Source organism: Muntiacus reevesi, chromosome 17 (assembly GCF_963930625.1).
Source record: "Muntiacus reevesi chromosome 17, mMunRee1.1, whole genome shotgun sequence".
Lineage (NCBI taxonomy): Eukaryota > Metazoa > Chordata > Mammalia > Artiodactyla > Cervidae > Muntiacus > Muntiacus reevesi.
Window position 1 is genome coordinate 5,356,776 of NC_089265.1, and position 17,387 is coordinate 5,374,162.

Below are 17,387 nucleotides of genomic sequence, written 5' to 3' on the forward strand. Positions count from 1 at the left end.
ATGAGGAATATTTTTAATATTACCAATTTTTAGGTGCTTGAGAGATTATAATTAGTATTAAAAGATAAATAACTTAGTTCCAGCAAATCCTTTGGTTATAAGTACCAGTAAGTGTGAGCCCAGTTACTTCAGAACAGTATTTGATGAAGTTAGAATTTTACAGTTATCAAATGTACTAAAATATATAGAACAAACTTTGGATTACACACTACTGTTCAGTCATCTTAGTCTTCTGGTAAAATGATCTTACCAAGGTTTTTTCCACTAGATGATACCAGTATATCCCTTTATTTGCCAAACTTTGCCTGAATTCAGCATCTCACTAACTGTAAACAGTGAAAATATTTAGCAGTAAATTAATTATGAGCTAAGATCAAAGCTGTTTCCAAAGTTTGTCCCCTATCCTATAAGTATAAGTAGCTGTTCTATAGATAAACTGGAATTTATCTATAGCAATGTCACCCTGGCAGGATTGTGTAGAAGTGTTCTGGGTTGTACTACCTTTTGAAATTCATGTCATTTACTGAGTCAATTATCCTAAAAATTTGTACTTTTCATAATCTAATCATCAAATCAGACTGGAAAACCTTGAGGGAAGAAAAATATATACATTTTTTTGTATCTCCCCCTCACACACACAAAGCAGTGAATAATTTCTCAATAATTACTATTAATTTTATTCATTCATCAACTCATCATTACCTGATGATATACTTGCTTAGTTGTGTCTTGACTCTTTGTGATTCTGTGGACTGTGGCTTCCCAGGCTCCTCTGTCCATAGGATTTTCCCAGCAAGAATGCTGGAATGGGTTGCCATTTCCTACTCCAAGGGATCTTCCTGACCCAGGGATCAAACTCCAGTCTCCTTAGTCCCCTGCAGTGCAGGTGGATTCTTTATCACTGAGCCACCAGAGAAGCCCCTCAACTCATATAGTCACAATTAAGTATACTTTCCATAAGATAAGTTGCATGTAAAATAATTGTTCTCTCAAGTTGCATAGTTAATATGAAAAACAGAAAGCTATTAATTGCTCTGCAACACATAGTAGTTTCTGAAAGATGAATCTTAAATTGGAGTTAACTCTTACATTGGAGTTTAATATTTTCAAGTTGTTTTAAAGGCGGTGAGAGAAGGATAAGCATACTGAAGTGTCATCACATGGGTACATCCACTTGTGAGTAGACCACTAGTTCTGAGGCCTAACTGTTCAGAGAGTCAACAGAGTGGTGTCACTCAACAGTAAATTTTTGAAGAAATGAAAATGCAGGTTAAGAAAAACAAAAACCTCTTCTGCTGCTAGCATTTTCAATGACAAGTGATAAGAAAACGAAGTTATTTATTTAAAAAAAAAAAACACTATTACTTTTGTGAATTAGTGTAAACTAAATGTCCACCAAAAGAGCAGAAATGAATCTTTGATAGTCTTTCAAGGATAAGGAGACAGAGACCACTAGGACCTCAAGCCCATGTGACAATATTCAAGGATTAGGAGTGAGGCAGATGTGAGCTGCATCTTACTAAGACTTTACAACACGGCCTGGATACATATGACTCAGTCCCTCATTGAATTGAGATACTCGGCCTCTTATTCTTCTACCTATTAGAGAGGTTGGTTCTGTCTCATAGAACAAAGGTCAAATCTCTGCTAGTAGGGGGGGGCATCTGGAGCAAATCATAGTAAAAATGTGAAAACAAAAGACAGATAACATGTTAGGAACCAGAGGGAAAAGACAGTAAATTTTAAAAAGCAACACTAAGTCTGAATCCTGACTCTTCAACAGAACTGTGAGATCCAGAAGATCATAGAATGACATCTTTAAGTTACTAAAGGAAAAAAAAAAGCTAACCAAGTTATATATGTAGAGAAAAAGCTTTCAAGAATCAAACTGAAATAAGATGTTTTCAGACAAAAAAAAACCCTGATAATTCACTTCCTGCAATCCTGCTTAAGGAAAATGATCCTAAATCCTCAGGAGGAGAAAAAAATTACAGGCAAGTATAATTATGTAAATTTTAAGAGAATTATTTGTTTAATACAGAATAATAATGTCCTGTGGGTTTTTATCCTGGACTAGAAAAGGTCAGTTTTCATTCCAATCCCAAAGAAAGGCAATGCCAAAGAATGTTCAAACTACTACACAATTGCACTCATCTCACATGCTAGTAAAGTAATGCTCAAAATTCTCCAAGCCAGGCTTCAACAGTACGTGAACTGTGAACTTCCAGATGTTCAAGCTGGATTTAGAAAAGTCAGAGGAACCAGAGATCAAATGGCCAGCATCCGTTGAATCATCGAAAAAGCAAGAAAGTTCCAGAAAAACATTTATCTCTGCTTTACTGACTATGCCCAAGCTTTTGACTGTGTGGATCACAACAAACTGGAAAATTCTTAAAAAGATGGGAATACCAGATCACCTGACCTGCTTCCTTTTCAGGAAGCAACAGTCAGAACTGGACATGGAACAACAGACTGGTTCCATATTGGGAAAGGAGTACATCAAGGCTATACATTGTCACCCTGCTTATCTAACTTATGTGCAGAGTATATCATGAGTAATGCCAGGCTGGATGAAGCATAAGGTAGAATCAAGATTGCTGGGAGAGATATCAATAACCTCAGATAGGCAGATGACACCACCCTTATGGCAAAAAGCGAAGAAGAACTAAAGAGCCTCTTGATGAAAGTGAAAGAAGAGAGTGAAAAAGTTGGCTTGAAACTCCACATTCAGAAATCTAAGATCATGGCATCTGGTCCCATTACTTCATGGCAAATAGATGGGGAAACAGTGACAGACTTTATTCTCTTGGGCTCCAAAATCACTGCAGATGGTGACTGCAGCCATGAAATTAAAAGATGCATGCTCCTTGGAAGAAAAGCTATGACCAACCTAGACAGCATATTAAAAAGCAGAGACATTACTTTGCTAACAAAGGTCTGTCTAGTCAAAGCTATGATTTTTCCAGTAGTCATGTATGGATGTGAGAGTTGAAGCGCCAAAGAATTGATGCTTTTGAACTGTGGTGTTGGAGAAGACTCTTGAGAGTCCCTTGGACTGCAAGGAGATCCAACCAGTCCATCCTAAAGGATATCAGTCCTGAATATTCATTGGAAGGCCTGATGGTGAAACTGAAACTCCAGTACTTTGGCCACCTGATGTGAAGAACTGACTCATTTGAAAAGACCCTGATGCTGGGAAAAATTGAAGGGGAGAGGAGAAGGGGACGGACGACAGAGGATGAGATGGTTGGATGACATCACCAATGCAATGGACATGAGTTTGAGTAAGCTCTGGAAGTTGGTGATGGACAGGGAGGACTGGCATGCTGCAGTCCATGGGGTCGCAAAGAAGCGGACACTACTAGTAGTGACTGAACTGAACTGTGGGGTTTTATAGCATGTAGAAGTGGACTCTAGGCTTCCCTGGTGGCTCAGTCGGTAAAGAATCCTCCTGCAATCCAGGAGACCTGGGTTTGATCCCTGGATTGAGAAGATCCCCTGGAGGAGGGCATGGCAACCCACTCCAGTATTCTTGCCTGGGGAATCCCCATAGACCGAGGATCCTGGCGGACTGCCATCCATGGGGTCGCAAAGAGTCGGACATGACTGAGTGAATCAGCACAGCACAGCACAGAAGTAGACTATAAAAAGAGATAGGACAAATAAATGGAGTTAAATAGTAAGGATCTTCTGTGTGTTGTATCAGAAAATGATAAAAGTAATCATTTGTATTAAGCTGTAATACGCCTAGCATGCTTTGATTGGGGTCCTAGTTACAAAGATATTTATCGTGCTCGGTTAGTTGTGTCTGATTCTTTGCGGCCCTGCAGACTGTAGCCAGCCAGGCTCCACTGTCCATGGACTTTTTCAGGCAAGAATATGGCAGTGGGTTGCTATTTCTTCCTCTAGGACATCTTCCTGACCCAGGGATCAAACCTGAGTCTCCTATATTGGCAGGCGGATTCCTTACCAGTGAACCACATAGGGATATATATATATATATATGTATATATATATACACACACACACATATACATATATAGGGATATATGTATATATATTTACATAGGTACATATATAGATATGTACATGTGCAAAAAATCATCCTCCTGTACGTAGGATACCAGGTCTTGAATAAATCTGTGCTAAAAAGCCAATGACTAATGGCTACTAAGCATATGAAAATGTGTTTTACTTTATTAATCATCAGGAAAATGCAAATTAAACCTACAGTAAACTATTACCTCACACCTACTAGGGTGCCTATAATCGAAAAGACAGGAAATAGCAAGTGTGGGTGAAGATATGGAAAAATTGGAACACTCAACGCATCAATGTACTGATGGATACAGTCACTGTGGAAAACCGTTAAGCAGTTTCTCAAGATTTGAATATATATTTACCTGGCAATTCTATTTCTAGGATCTACCCAAGAGGAAAGAAAACCTATATCTGCAGAAATAATGTGTATATGAATGTTTATAGCAGCTTGTCTTATTATAGCCAAAAACTAGAAACAGTCCCAATGTCCACAAACTGATGAACAAATAAACAAAAATGTGGTATGTCTATATACCGGAATTCTTCACCAATAAAAAGGAATCAAGGGGAAAACGGACAAACACTAATTTAAGCTATAACATGGATGAACCCTTAAAAAAAATTTATACTAAGGCAAGCAAGACAAAAGACAACATATTGTATGATTCTATGTGAAATTTCTAGAAAAGGCGCAGAAAGCAGAAGAGTGGTTGCCCTAAGGCTGAACGTAGAAACCAATTTGACAGTACAGAGGCATAAAGCTTTTTTCAGAAGATGGAAATGTTCTGAAACTGAAACCATCTCATCCTCTGTCGTCCGTCCCCTTCTCCTCTCCCCTTCAATTTTTCACAACTGTATAAATTAACTAAAAATCTTTGAAGTGTACATGTGAGTGGGTAAATTTGTGATACGTAAAATATGCCTCAGTAAAGCTTTTTTTCCTCAAAGGCCAATGATTTATTTTTCCACTTGCAGAGTACTGAATCCAGAATAGTCAAGTGCAGTTTAACATTTAGCAATGAGAACTGCAAAATACAGTATGAAAACAGAGGGATCATTTGAGAGGAAATGACTACTATTCTGTTTTAGAAAAGAGTAGTGAAGAGAGTCAGCAGTTATTGAATTGGGTAATAGCATTGTTCATTTGGCTCATATTTAACTGAATATATATTGCTTTCATACAGTAGGAAAAGAACTTTTGTAACTTAAAAAAAATTTTTTTTGGTCTACTTTTTTGTAGGTGTTTCCAGTGACAGTCAATTTGTGATATATTAATAGTATGCAGATCTTTTATCTAGCCAATGACAATTTAAAGTTTGGTAATGGTAAAAATTGTAAATTCTGGTGTAAATACTCATAGGAGTGACATACAACTTTGCCCTCTAAATAGTTTACTATGCTTAGTAATTTGATGGTATTTAAAAATATGTTTGCAAACAATATGAAATTTTTCAGATACACTTTAAAAAAATCCATCTAAATTCAAAGCCTAGAATTCTAGTTAGACTAAAAAAATTACCCATAGTTGAAGATTGGACTAATTAATAAAGAAGAAAGAGTTATTCTTTGCATAGTAGGACAAGCTGAAATGAAAGTTAAACTGATCTTACTTTGTGAAGAACTTTGTCATTCTAGGAATTTCTATAACCAGTTCTCTGGACAATGATCCCTCCTTTGTACAGACACAGCAGTATTTTGTCTGTTCAGTAACCCGTGTGTGGAGGGGTATCTTTTTTTTGGAGGGGGTGGTTCGGGGAGTGGCAGGGTGAGGAGGACTGGTCTCAAGGATCTTGGGAATGGAGTAAATGTAACCTAGAACCTGAGTGTGCTCTCCCTGCTGAGTAGGAAATCAAAAGCAAGTCTATGCTCAAAAATCAAAAACAGAAATCAGTGGGATAATTGCATACAAATGTAAAATAATCTTAACATGGATAAGATTTAACCCAAAGAATCTGTGTTTCTCAATCCTTTCTCCTGCACAAAATCCCTGTAGCATTCCCCTCTCAAGAGTCTGGATTCGTGTTAGCTTCTATGCTTGTCCGCCAGTGCCGGTGCTGCTGCCCAGCCTGCACACCCCTCCCATCCCTACAACAGCTTCAGGGAAACCGTAAAGCTCCCTGCCTCTGAATGCCTGTATTATGTCTAAAGCAGGTGAGGAAAAAAACACTGAAAACATACATGCTGATTTATGATACAAGAGCAGAGGAGAAGACAAGACAGAGGTAGAGAGGCGACTGTAACAAGTAGCAAGTAATGATAAGGGCAGACCATGGGGCAGGTTGCACATAGTGACAGATGTGTGCTGGGGGATGTTAGACTTACAACGTTCGTGGCTAATGTCATATGTATTTAACAAGAGAATGTGATACGCAATGCCATTTTATTTAACAAACATTGTGTCTGCTTTGTGCCAGCCACTGTTCTAAGTGCTCTAAAAATACTTAATCCTAATAATACCAATGAGATAGAAATACTACTGTTATCTTCACTTTACAGAGGAAGTCACTGAGGCAAAGAGAGTAAGTTAGTTGCCCTAGGTCATAGTATCATTTCATATTCAGTCAGGAAAAGAAAAGCCACTTTGGACATTTCAGAAGGAATGTTATTCCCTTTGTTTTGAGGGCATCCTGACAGAAGGACTGAAGGACCAAAAGGGAGAGAGTTGCCATCCAGAGGGTGCTGCAAGAAGACCTAGCATCCCTGCCCTGGGGAAACAGAAAGCTGTGTTATCCAAAACCCACAAATGTGTGCTCCTGAGATTTTTGGAAGTGAACTGTTGGATTATTAGGATGATCTCTGCTAGTTGCTTTACAGGAAGCCAGCAGCCTTCGGGCCCCCCCATTCCTGGAGCCAGCACAGAGGAACACAGCGCTGCTGAGGCTACTGGAGCCCCAAGAAAGGAAGAGCGCCTTCCGCCCTCCTCCTGACTACTGAGCTCCTGTCAGCAGAACCCAACTGGAGATGTCCTGGCAAGTGAGTCTGGAGCATGTTGTTTAGGGTTCCAGAACCCTTGCAATCCAGAGGAGATGCTAGAGAAGGAATCTGAGAGACTACAGACAAATAACCTACAGTCAAACAACTGGCAAGTGGCTGAGCTTGAGTCTCAAGCAGTCTGGTTTCTGAGCCCATGCTCAATCAGCTACTGCGCTGTGCTATGGCACCATAGTATACTGTAATAAGAGTATTTCACACATTTGAAATGAATGCCTGATCATTAATGTCTTTTGGCAGCAAAGAAATCATAGGACTTGTGTGCATTAAATATTCTGCAAATATTTAGCAAGTTCCTACTTTGTCCTAGGTTCTACTGGAAATACATTGAGAGGGAGGAGGAAAAAGAAAAAAGGGAAAAGAGCTCCCATCTCCCTATTTCAGATTGAACAAAATTCCCTGGGAAGGATTCCAGCTGGCTTGGGTTGAATCATGTGCTCACCCACTGGACCAAGTACTTTAGCTCCTGGGCGGATTTTAGGGAAATAGCCTTGTGGAAATGCCTTCTATAATCCCGAGACAAGGATTTGAGTGCAGGTAGTTTATCTGGAGGATTCAGGAAACACCAGTCAGAGGTGGGGAAGTCAGACAAAGAAGGGAAGGCAGTAAATAAAGGGTGCCTTATCAAGCCGGCTGGCTACCACTGGTACTGCCTGGAGTAATCCTCTGGGAAAACTAGGAATTAGTATGAAACCCAGGCCTCAAAGTTACCCACCTGAGGGGCAGGAGAGTTAGGATATCTGTTACAACAGATCTTGTCAGTCATTAGGTGAGACCTGCTGAGAGGAGAGCCAGGCCCTTCTTCCAAAATGCCCTGACAGTGCTGTCCTCATTCTCGGAAGACAGCCCTAGGGCAAAGATGCTAATCCTGGGAGCCAGAAAGCAGCCTGAGATCATTGAAATGGGAAAGGCCAGACTATCATCAGTAGGTGTGACTTACAAACCTGATTATACAGTCTTTTGTGGCCAAATTTCAAAAACTTCCTGCAAAGTTAGGGAAGTGGTTCATAGGAGACCACCCTCACTTCAGACACCAGCTTCAGAGTTCAGGGTTCCCAAGACCCTGTTAGAGTTGATGATATATTTGAAGGATGAAGAAAACTTACTGAAAACGGTTATACTCACAGTTATGGACAACAAAAGGAAACAGATTAAAATCAGCCAAGAGAATTGGTGCACACGCAGAGGTCAGAAATCCAAATGTGCAGCTTCTAGTTGTCCTGTCCCAGTGGAGTCATGGACAGCATTACTTTCCAAGAAACAATGTACAATGACACACACAGAATACTGCCATCTAGGGGAGCTTATCTGCGTCTTGGTTTCCAGAGTTTTTACTGGGGCTCAGATATGTGGACATGGTTGATGGCCCTCATGGCTGATTTTTAGTCTCCAGCCCCTCTGGAGGTAGAAAGGATACCATGTGGCCCAGGCCCCAGGTAAACAAAGCTACTCTTCTTAGAAATTACTCCCAGGACATGAGGGCAGAGACCCAACCAGTAAGGTTAATTCTTTACTACACATCCCCAAGATGTCAAAACACTCAATTCTCTGATTATATTCTCATAAAATGTAGACATTAATAACCTATTGTCTGGCTCCCAGCTACCTGAGTCTTATGCTTATTTCTTTGTGATTTTACTTCACAGCTATGATTGTTTTGTTAAGCTTTTCAGATTCTTGTTGAAATTATAAATTTCATTTGTTTCATCTTCTGTAAGAAAATTGTGCCACTCACAGTTTTCTTACTGTATCTTTCAGTAACTGTTATGCATATGACTTTCAAAATCCTTATATTTTAATTTTCCTAGACTATCATCAGGAAGTAGGAAAAAGGGCCACGATAGCTCTACAGAGCTAATCTCTCGTGGGCTTTCTCCTCCTTTGCTATAGCAAATGACTTCCCTATAATATGGCAGCTTTATGAAGTTACATTTCCTCTGCCTCTCACTACCTAACCTGGCTTTGAAGAGCTTCTGCACATAGTTCTCAACTTCCTGATTTATTCACAGGCTTCAGGGACCAAGGCTTTGCTTTCCAAAATAATATTACTGCTTTTAGAAAGCTATTTTACTGGTATTTTCTAAGATCTGCTATCTCTGGTTAGTTCCTTTCTGTCCTGTCTCACCCTCTTGGATGTTTGAACTTTGTTCAAGTTCAGTCCTTTCCCCAAATGCCCTCTCGAGCTCCTGCACACATGTACTCTTTCTGGTCTCAGTTGCCTGCTACAGTATTCACATGTAATTTGGAGTTTTACTAGTCAGCTGTTTGCTGAAAATTGTTTCTGTGGATTTATTTTCATTTCCATGTTGCTATGGATAGATTTCAGGAAATGAAAAAAAGTTTCAGAACTAAACAGACTCCATGTTCTTATACAATGATTATATAATTAATTTTTCTCCCATGTTCTTAAAAGAAACGAAGAAAGTCTCTGAAAGTACTATAATTATTGGCTTTAGGTAATGAACAAGAATGTTCTAGTTATCACCAGCCTAATTAGAGCCAGTTATATAGATGTTTGGGCTTCCCAGGTGACACTAGTGGTAAAAAACCCACTTGCTGATGCAGGAGACATAAGAGGTGCAGGTTCACTCCCTGTGTTGGGAAGATCCCCTCGAGGAAGGCACAGCAACCCACTCCAGTATTCTTGCCTGCAGAATCCCATGGACAGAGGAGTCTGGCAGGCTGCAGTCTGTAGGGTCACACAGAGTCTGACACAACTGAAGTGACTTAGCATGCATGCACTTATGGATGTTCACACCTACTATGACACTAAGCCTATTGTTAGAATATAATATGACAAAGTAGTTTAATGGAAAATCATATGGGGTCTACATTATAGATAAAATTTTTAAGTGAAACAGCCTCAGAGAGAAACTACATTTTATTTTGATATGCTAAAAAGAGAATTGTTTGTAAAATGTTTCTCCTAGACCCAGATGATTAGAGCATAGTGCAGGAATGTTGCGAGGGTTTTACTGGATCTTATCATAATCCAGTTGGATTATGGATGAAGAGATGTCCTGAGAATTCTGGTTTATCCTGGGGATTTAAAGCTATATTCAACTTATTTTTGAGGATTAATACTATTCCATCTTGGTAGTCAGCCACAAATAATTTTGTATTTGTAGAGCAACCTCCTACATTACCTGGGAATTATCTCTGCTTTTTGTACACCTCACATTCTGGTGAGAAGAAAATCATAAAAGCAGCAGAGATAGGCTGACCAAGATGTTAAACTCTGAACAGTGTTAGATTGCAGATGTTGTTTTTAACATAAGAATGGTACTAGATATAACCAGGCAACTTAAGAGGTGAGAAAAAAAGCTGAGCATTTGTCAGTCATTTGGGTCTAGGCTTGGAGTCCAATACACATTAAAGATGGTAACTCTAGTGAAACATCTCCCAGGCTGTGACTGGACCTCAAGAAGCATAGCCCAAAAGTGGAGGTGTGGGCTAGGATCATTAGTTTGGCTCAGAAATCCTCAAGTATTGGTTCAAGACTATTAAGACCCTTAAGGACCTGAAAGAAAGCAATGAAACTCCTATTTGGAAGAATGCAACATGATCCAGTGCCTTATATTATTTCCATAATTACTTTTTCAAATAAAATGAATAGCAAATAATCCAAGATGATGGGATGAAAGGATAGTCATAATCAGCCAGCACCAACAGAAACCACAGACAAATGAAAAAGACTTAATAACAAGCATAGTCTTTATACCACTATGCTTGTTCTATTCATGAGAAAAAGTCAAGCTTATAAAATTTGTCAAGAAATTGGAAACCATAAAAAGTGACTTTTAAGATTTGAAAAATAACCAAATTGGAGTTATATAACTAGAAAACAGAACAATTAAAAGGATTAAAACTCTGGGTAAATTTTAGAGCGGATTAGGCACACCTAAAGAGACATTGAGTAGGAAGATAGGTTTACAAAACATCCCAAATGAAGAAAAGAGAGACAAAATTGAAAATAAAATACTGAAGATAGAGCAGGAGACATGGAGGAAACACTGGGACGGTCTAATATGTATGGAATTAGAGCCCCAGAAATGAATGAGACAGTAAAGGCCCAGATGATTGTTATCATTGTTCAGTCACCAAGTTGTGTCCGACTCTGTCACCCCATGGACTGCAGCATCGGGTGATATGTGAAGAAATAATGGCTGAAAATTTTTTAAAAATTGATTAAAGATGCTAACATATTACTTTAAGAAGCCAATAAAGTCCAAGTAGGAATTTTAAAAATAAAAGGCATTTTACTTTAAATGAAACTAGAAGATCAAAGACAGAAAAAAGCTTTTAAAAGAAGTCAGAAAAGAAAAAAAGATTCCCAAATGAAAGAGGGCAAAGTAAAGATTAATCCTAGGCTAAAAAATGTAAAGAAGACATAAGTTTCAGCATCAAAACAAAATATATAATTTCCAAACTAACTAATGGGACTATAAAAAATAATCCAAAAGAAAAAAAGAACATAGAGTAGGCAAAACAAATATAAAGCACAAAAAGTGAAGAATTAGTATAGTTGGATTTATTTTTTTTTCATGTATTTTTATTAGTTGGAGGCTAATTACAATATTGTAGTGGTTTTTGCCATACATTGACATGAATCAGCCATGGATTTATAGTTGGATTTAAATATATTAAAATATATTAGTAATTACATAACTCTAAATAGGCTAAATGCCCTAGTTTAAACGCAAAGATTATCAGGCTAGATTTAAAAAGAAAACATGCTAAACCACATGTTCTAGAAACACATCTAAGACATTAGGATACAGAAAAGCTGAAAGTAAAAAGATGGAGAAATATATCATGCCAACATCAAATAAAAGACAGGTGCTATAACTATTGATACATTGATACCAACCAGACAAAAATTAAAGCTAAGATCAGAAGGTCACTACAGAATGTTAAAATGTTCAGCTCTGGGTTTACATAACAGTTTTTAATATGTGTTAATAATATAGTCTTAACATACGTAAAGCAAGAATTGACAGAACTAAAGAGAGAAATCAAACTAAGTGGGATATTTTTACTTAGTGGAACAAACAGACAAAAAAGTCTAAGGATATATGAGTGATTAGTCCATTTAATAGTACCCAATGGGCATAAATAGAACACTAACCTAACACAGAAAATAAATTGTTTCTAACAACATACAGAATATTTTTAAAAATTAACCATATTCTTGGTTAAGAAGCAAACCTCATTAAATTTTACAGGATTTAGAATTACCAGACCATATGTATATGTTTGGAAATTCAGACATGATTCAGCAGTTCTGTTCACCAATACCTGTCCTATTAAACTGCGATCACAGATGTACCAGAGCACATGCACAAGAATGATCATGGCCCCAAACTGGAACCAACTCCTATGTCCATCAACAATAGGATGGGTTAAAGTGTATTTTATTCATCCACAATGAAGAGAGCTAGTTAAGGGAGGTACAAGCAGATATTCAAATCAGTGAAATCAGAGAAAACAGTAACAAAGGACACTATTCCACTTTCATAAAGTTCAAAAACAGGCAACTAAAAAGTCTTTTTAAGAGTTCATAACTGTGCAGTAAAATGATAAAGAAAAGGGAGGCAGTGAACATCGTAAGTCAGCATAGCTGCTGCTGGCGTGGAGAAGATTATGAGGGGAAAGGAGCACATAGGGTGCCAGCAGTCAGTCAGGGTCGGCTGCACGGTTGGTGATGCCGCCTACAAACGTCTTCTCCTTTTTCCTTGGTCTGTCTCTGGACCTGCTACAGTGTTTTTCTAATCTGCTATTTAATGTTGCTCTCCCTTGGTACAGCGATTCTTATTGGTCAAAGGCAGACTCTTTCAGGGGCCTGATTCCCCACTCAGCTTGCTGGCAGGGAGAGGGAGGGACTGCCCACGCCAGCAGTCACTCCCTGCCATCAGCTTTCAGTGCTAAGGCAGAGCAGAGATGGGTGAGGAAAGAGCCGACAGAACCCACAAATTCAAAGAAAAGCGGTTAAGAATTTCATCATGGTAATCACTGAGCTACAAGCAGAGTGGAGAGAGTAAGGAGTTGGAGGCAGTGGCCCTGAGCCTTCTGAGCCTTGGCCCTGTTGACAGTGTTCTATTTCTTGAGCTGGGTTGCAGTTATAAGGATGGTTATTTTACCACAACTGCTTAAACTGGACAGTTATGTGGTATGCACTTTTTTTGTTGTGCCTATTGTAATTTAAACTAGGACAAAGCATGGAGTAAAACAGCATGATCTTAGTTGCAATAAAGTAGAATTATTCCTGTGTAAAGATGTATATACTTGTATGTTTTTTCACTCAGTCATGTCCAACTCATTGCCATCCCATGGACTGTAGCCCACCAGGTTCCTCTATCCGTGGATTTCTTGAGGCAAGAATACTGGAGTGGGTAGCCATTGCCTTCTCCACAGGATCTTCTCAAGCCAGGGATTGAACCTGTGTCTCCTACATTGCAGGCAGATTCTTTACCCTCTGAGCCATCAGGGAAGCCAATTTATGGTATATACACATAATTGTTTTCTTAGAAGAAAACGTAGGAAATTAACATTAGTTGCTTTTAGGGACATGGATTTGGAGAGATGAGGGGAAATGGTCTTTGGTTTTTCATACTGAATCTTTTTGTGTCATTAGAACTTACAATCATGTTCATGTGAGGATTAAGGACCAATTTGCATACTTTTGAAATTATGGAATTGCTTACTTTGCAGTAAAACTAGAAAAAAATTCAATCACATTAAAAGCTTTAGAGGGAAGAAAGGCAGGGAAAAATTATTTTTTAAAGAATATTTTGAACTCTCTAAAGCTTTTAATAAAGAATATTTTGATCATCTCAAAAATACCCTTATTATTTAGGTTTAATCTATATTTCTTTTTTGTCTCTTGTGAGGAAGATTTACCATGAAGCAAATGGACATAAGGTTCAAAGTCCCTCACGTGGACAAGGCTTGTATCTAATTTTGCATTCATAATTCTGTATGTTTTCTCTTAAAGATCCCTCAGATTATATAAACTTTGTTGTTGTTCAGTTGCTAAGTCGTGTCTGACTCATTGGGATCCCATGGACTTGAAGCTCCCCAAAACCTGATTCCAACCTTGACTTGAGTTATACTTAGAGCATTTCTATACCTCCTGCTGAATATGAGAAGTTGTAGAAATAAACAATGAACCATGGTTGTTAAGAAAATTTCTTTGTAGGGACAACAGATTTACTAAAGAGATAACTTTTAAATCAGGGATGGTGAATTTACATGTCATCTACTCCACAATGTTTTCTACTTGCCAGAGGTGAATCATTTCCTTCTGTATGCTAAGTCTATACTTTTCCTTTAATTTTATTGAGGGATGTGTCTTTGTCTGTGTGTTAGTCACTCAGTCATGTCCGACTCTCTGCAGCCCCATGGACAGTAACCCGCCAGGCTCCTCTATCCATGGGGATTCTCCAGGCAAGAATACTGGAGTGGGTTGTCATGCCTTCCTCCAGGGGATCTTCCCAACTCAGGGATTGAACCCAGGTCTCCCACATTGCAGGCAGATTCTTTACTGTCTGAACCACCAGGAAAGCCCAAGAATACTGGAGTGGTAGCCTATCCCCTCTCCAGGGGAACTTCCTGACCCAGGAATCAAACCAGGGTCTCCTGCATTGCAGGTGGATTCTTTACTAGCTGAGCTACCAGGGAAGCCCAGGTTGTCTAGGCTACTATAAAAAATACCGTTTGGTGGGGGTGGTGGGTGGGGGAGCTTATAAACAAAACATTTATTTCTTACAGTTCTGGAGGGTGGGAAGGCCAAGATCAAGGTGCTGATAGGTTCATGGCTGGTTAGTGTCCACTTTCTGGTTAATAGGTGGCAATGGATGGCAGAAGGAATGAAGTTGGTTTCTAGAGCCTCTTTTCTAGGGCACTGATCCCACTCCTGGGGGCTCCACTCTTATGGCCTAATCACCTCCTAAAGACCTGACCTTCAGATCTCATCACATTAAGCATTTGGTTTCAAGATAAAAATTTTGTGGGGACCCAAACATTCGTTTTCAGCATCAAGTATCATGTGCTTGTTAAGCTACCTGTCTCCCCATTTAGGCTGAGCTCCAAAATTAGTACCCTCTCCCAATTATTTTTCTATCCCAAGGGCCCAGAAAAGATTCCGGCATGCCAATAAATGAGTATTTGATTGGAACTTTTAAAAACATTGCATTGTCTGTAAAGGAGGCATAGTCAGTTTATCACTAGTAAAATTCATATGCAACTGATATATAACTATACCATACATGAACTGATTTGATCATATTTGCAGAAGATAGGTTATAAACTTTTTAAGGGCAAGAACCACACAGTATTATAAATTATTTTAAATTATATAAAAGTACCCAAAATATGAAAATCTAACATCCTAATATCATGTCTGCTTTAGATTGTAAATGGAAACCACCTTTCAGCCATTCCCAGATAACATCCATTGGCTTCTCCTAACATGACCACCACTCTGAAGTTGGTCCATCCTGTTCATATATTCTCATTTTTATTATTTAAGAAGCCATATCCATAAACAAGTATTATTCTGCATTTTAATACTTTAAGCCAACAATATCTAATACAAACATAATATGAGCTAAATGTGTAGTTTTAAATCTTACAGTAGGCATATTTTGCAAAGTAGAAACAAGTCAATTTTAATGTTATATTTTATTTAACCCAGTATAGCGAAAATATAATTTGAACTTGTAATTAATGTAAAAAAATAAACTAATATTCTTAAGAAAAATGGTACTAAGTCTTTGAAATCCTGCTGGTAGTTTATATGTACTGGGATATCTCAGTTCAGGTTTTAAGTTTAGACTTAACATTTAAGTAGAAAAAATAGATTGTTACAAACATATTTAGAAGTTTTCCAATAAGTGAAATCAGTTTAAAATTTTTTAATGAATTAAAATGAACAATTCAGTTTTTCATTCACAATTAACCGCATTTAAAGTGCTCGATAGCCCCATAAGGCAAGCAGACACCCTATTGGACGGCGCAGCTTGAAAAGAAAACACAACACTCACCATTCAACATCTTTTGCCCACTAAATTTATTTAAAATATTTTTCTTCCTTTGCTGTTTCTTTGAGTGGAAGTGCACAGACGGACTGGATGGCTGTGAATTTCAGGGTAGATGACAGTTTACATTTTTAAAAACTCATCTATCACTCAGTTTACTCAGCAAATATAAAAGAGCTTTCAAAAAAACCCTACTGCTTTCTATTTTTGTTTAAACAATGGGATTGAACAGGATATGCGTACTGATAAATGACGCGCTACCATTAGCAAAGGTGTAGCTTTCGTACCAGCCACTCCCAACCTTCCACACCGCCCTCCACAAGCAGGCGTACACACGTACATTCACACGCGCGCGCACACAGACACGTACAGAGACACACGCGTGCGCGCGCTCACGAATCCGGAGCGCCACTTTCTCGGCGCTCGGCCGAGCGCGCGCCTTCGGTCTCTGGGAGCTCGTGGCTGACCAGAACTCGGAGGGGTTCTGCTTTTTATTTTTCAAGTGTGATTAGACAGGTTCCCGGTTCCGTCGAGGACAAAGTGGAGATGCCCGGGCTGGAAGCGGAAAGCAGCCCTTTTAAGTCCACTCGTTCTGAGCTCCACCTCAGGAGGCCGTAGATAGAGTGCGCCTCGCAAGCCAGCGCGATCCTCCGTCGGACAATGCTCGGATCTGGAGAACCTCCAGTCCTGCTGAAGGGGAGGTTGGGACGCACGTCTCCCCGCCCTGCCCACCGCCCTCACAGGCGCCCTGATGGACCATCTCGGGTGTCAGTCGGCAGAGCTGCTACCCAGACCCAGGGTTAGACATGGGACCTCTGGGACCCCAAAACTGCCAGAGCGCCGTTCTCCTTGGTTTGGGTTTCCCACAAAAACGTTTAGTTGCTAAGTCGTGTCTGACTCTTGAAACCCCACAGACTGTAGCCCGCCAGGCTCCTCTGTCTATGGGCTTTTCCAGGCAACAGCACTGGAGTGGGTTTCCTTCTCCAGGGGCTCTTCCCCATCCAGGGGTCAAACTCATGTCTCCTGCATTTGGCAGGCGGATTCTTTACCACTGAGCCACTTGGGAAGCCCCACAAAAGACATATTTACATCAAAAACTTCTTCACAGATACAAAAAGGGCCCGAAACTTTTTTTCCCCACACCTTCCCTCCCCTTTCATCCCCTCCCTTCCTACCCTCGCATCCCCTCCCCTCCTACCCCGCCTCCCGCCTTTTGTGCTTCGCTTCAGGAGTTAAGTGACCTCTTCGTCTAAAGTGCCAGCTCTGCAAAATCCAAGAGCTAAACACAACTCAACTTCCCGGGAGCAACCCCCTCCA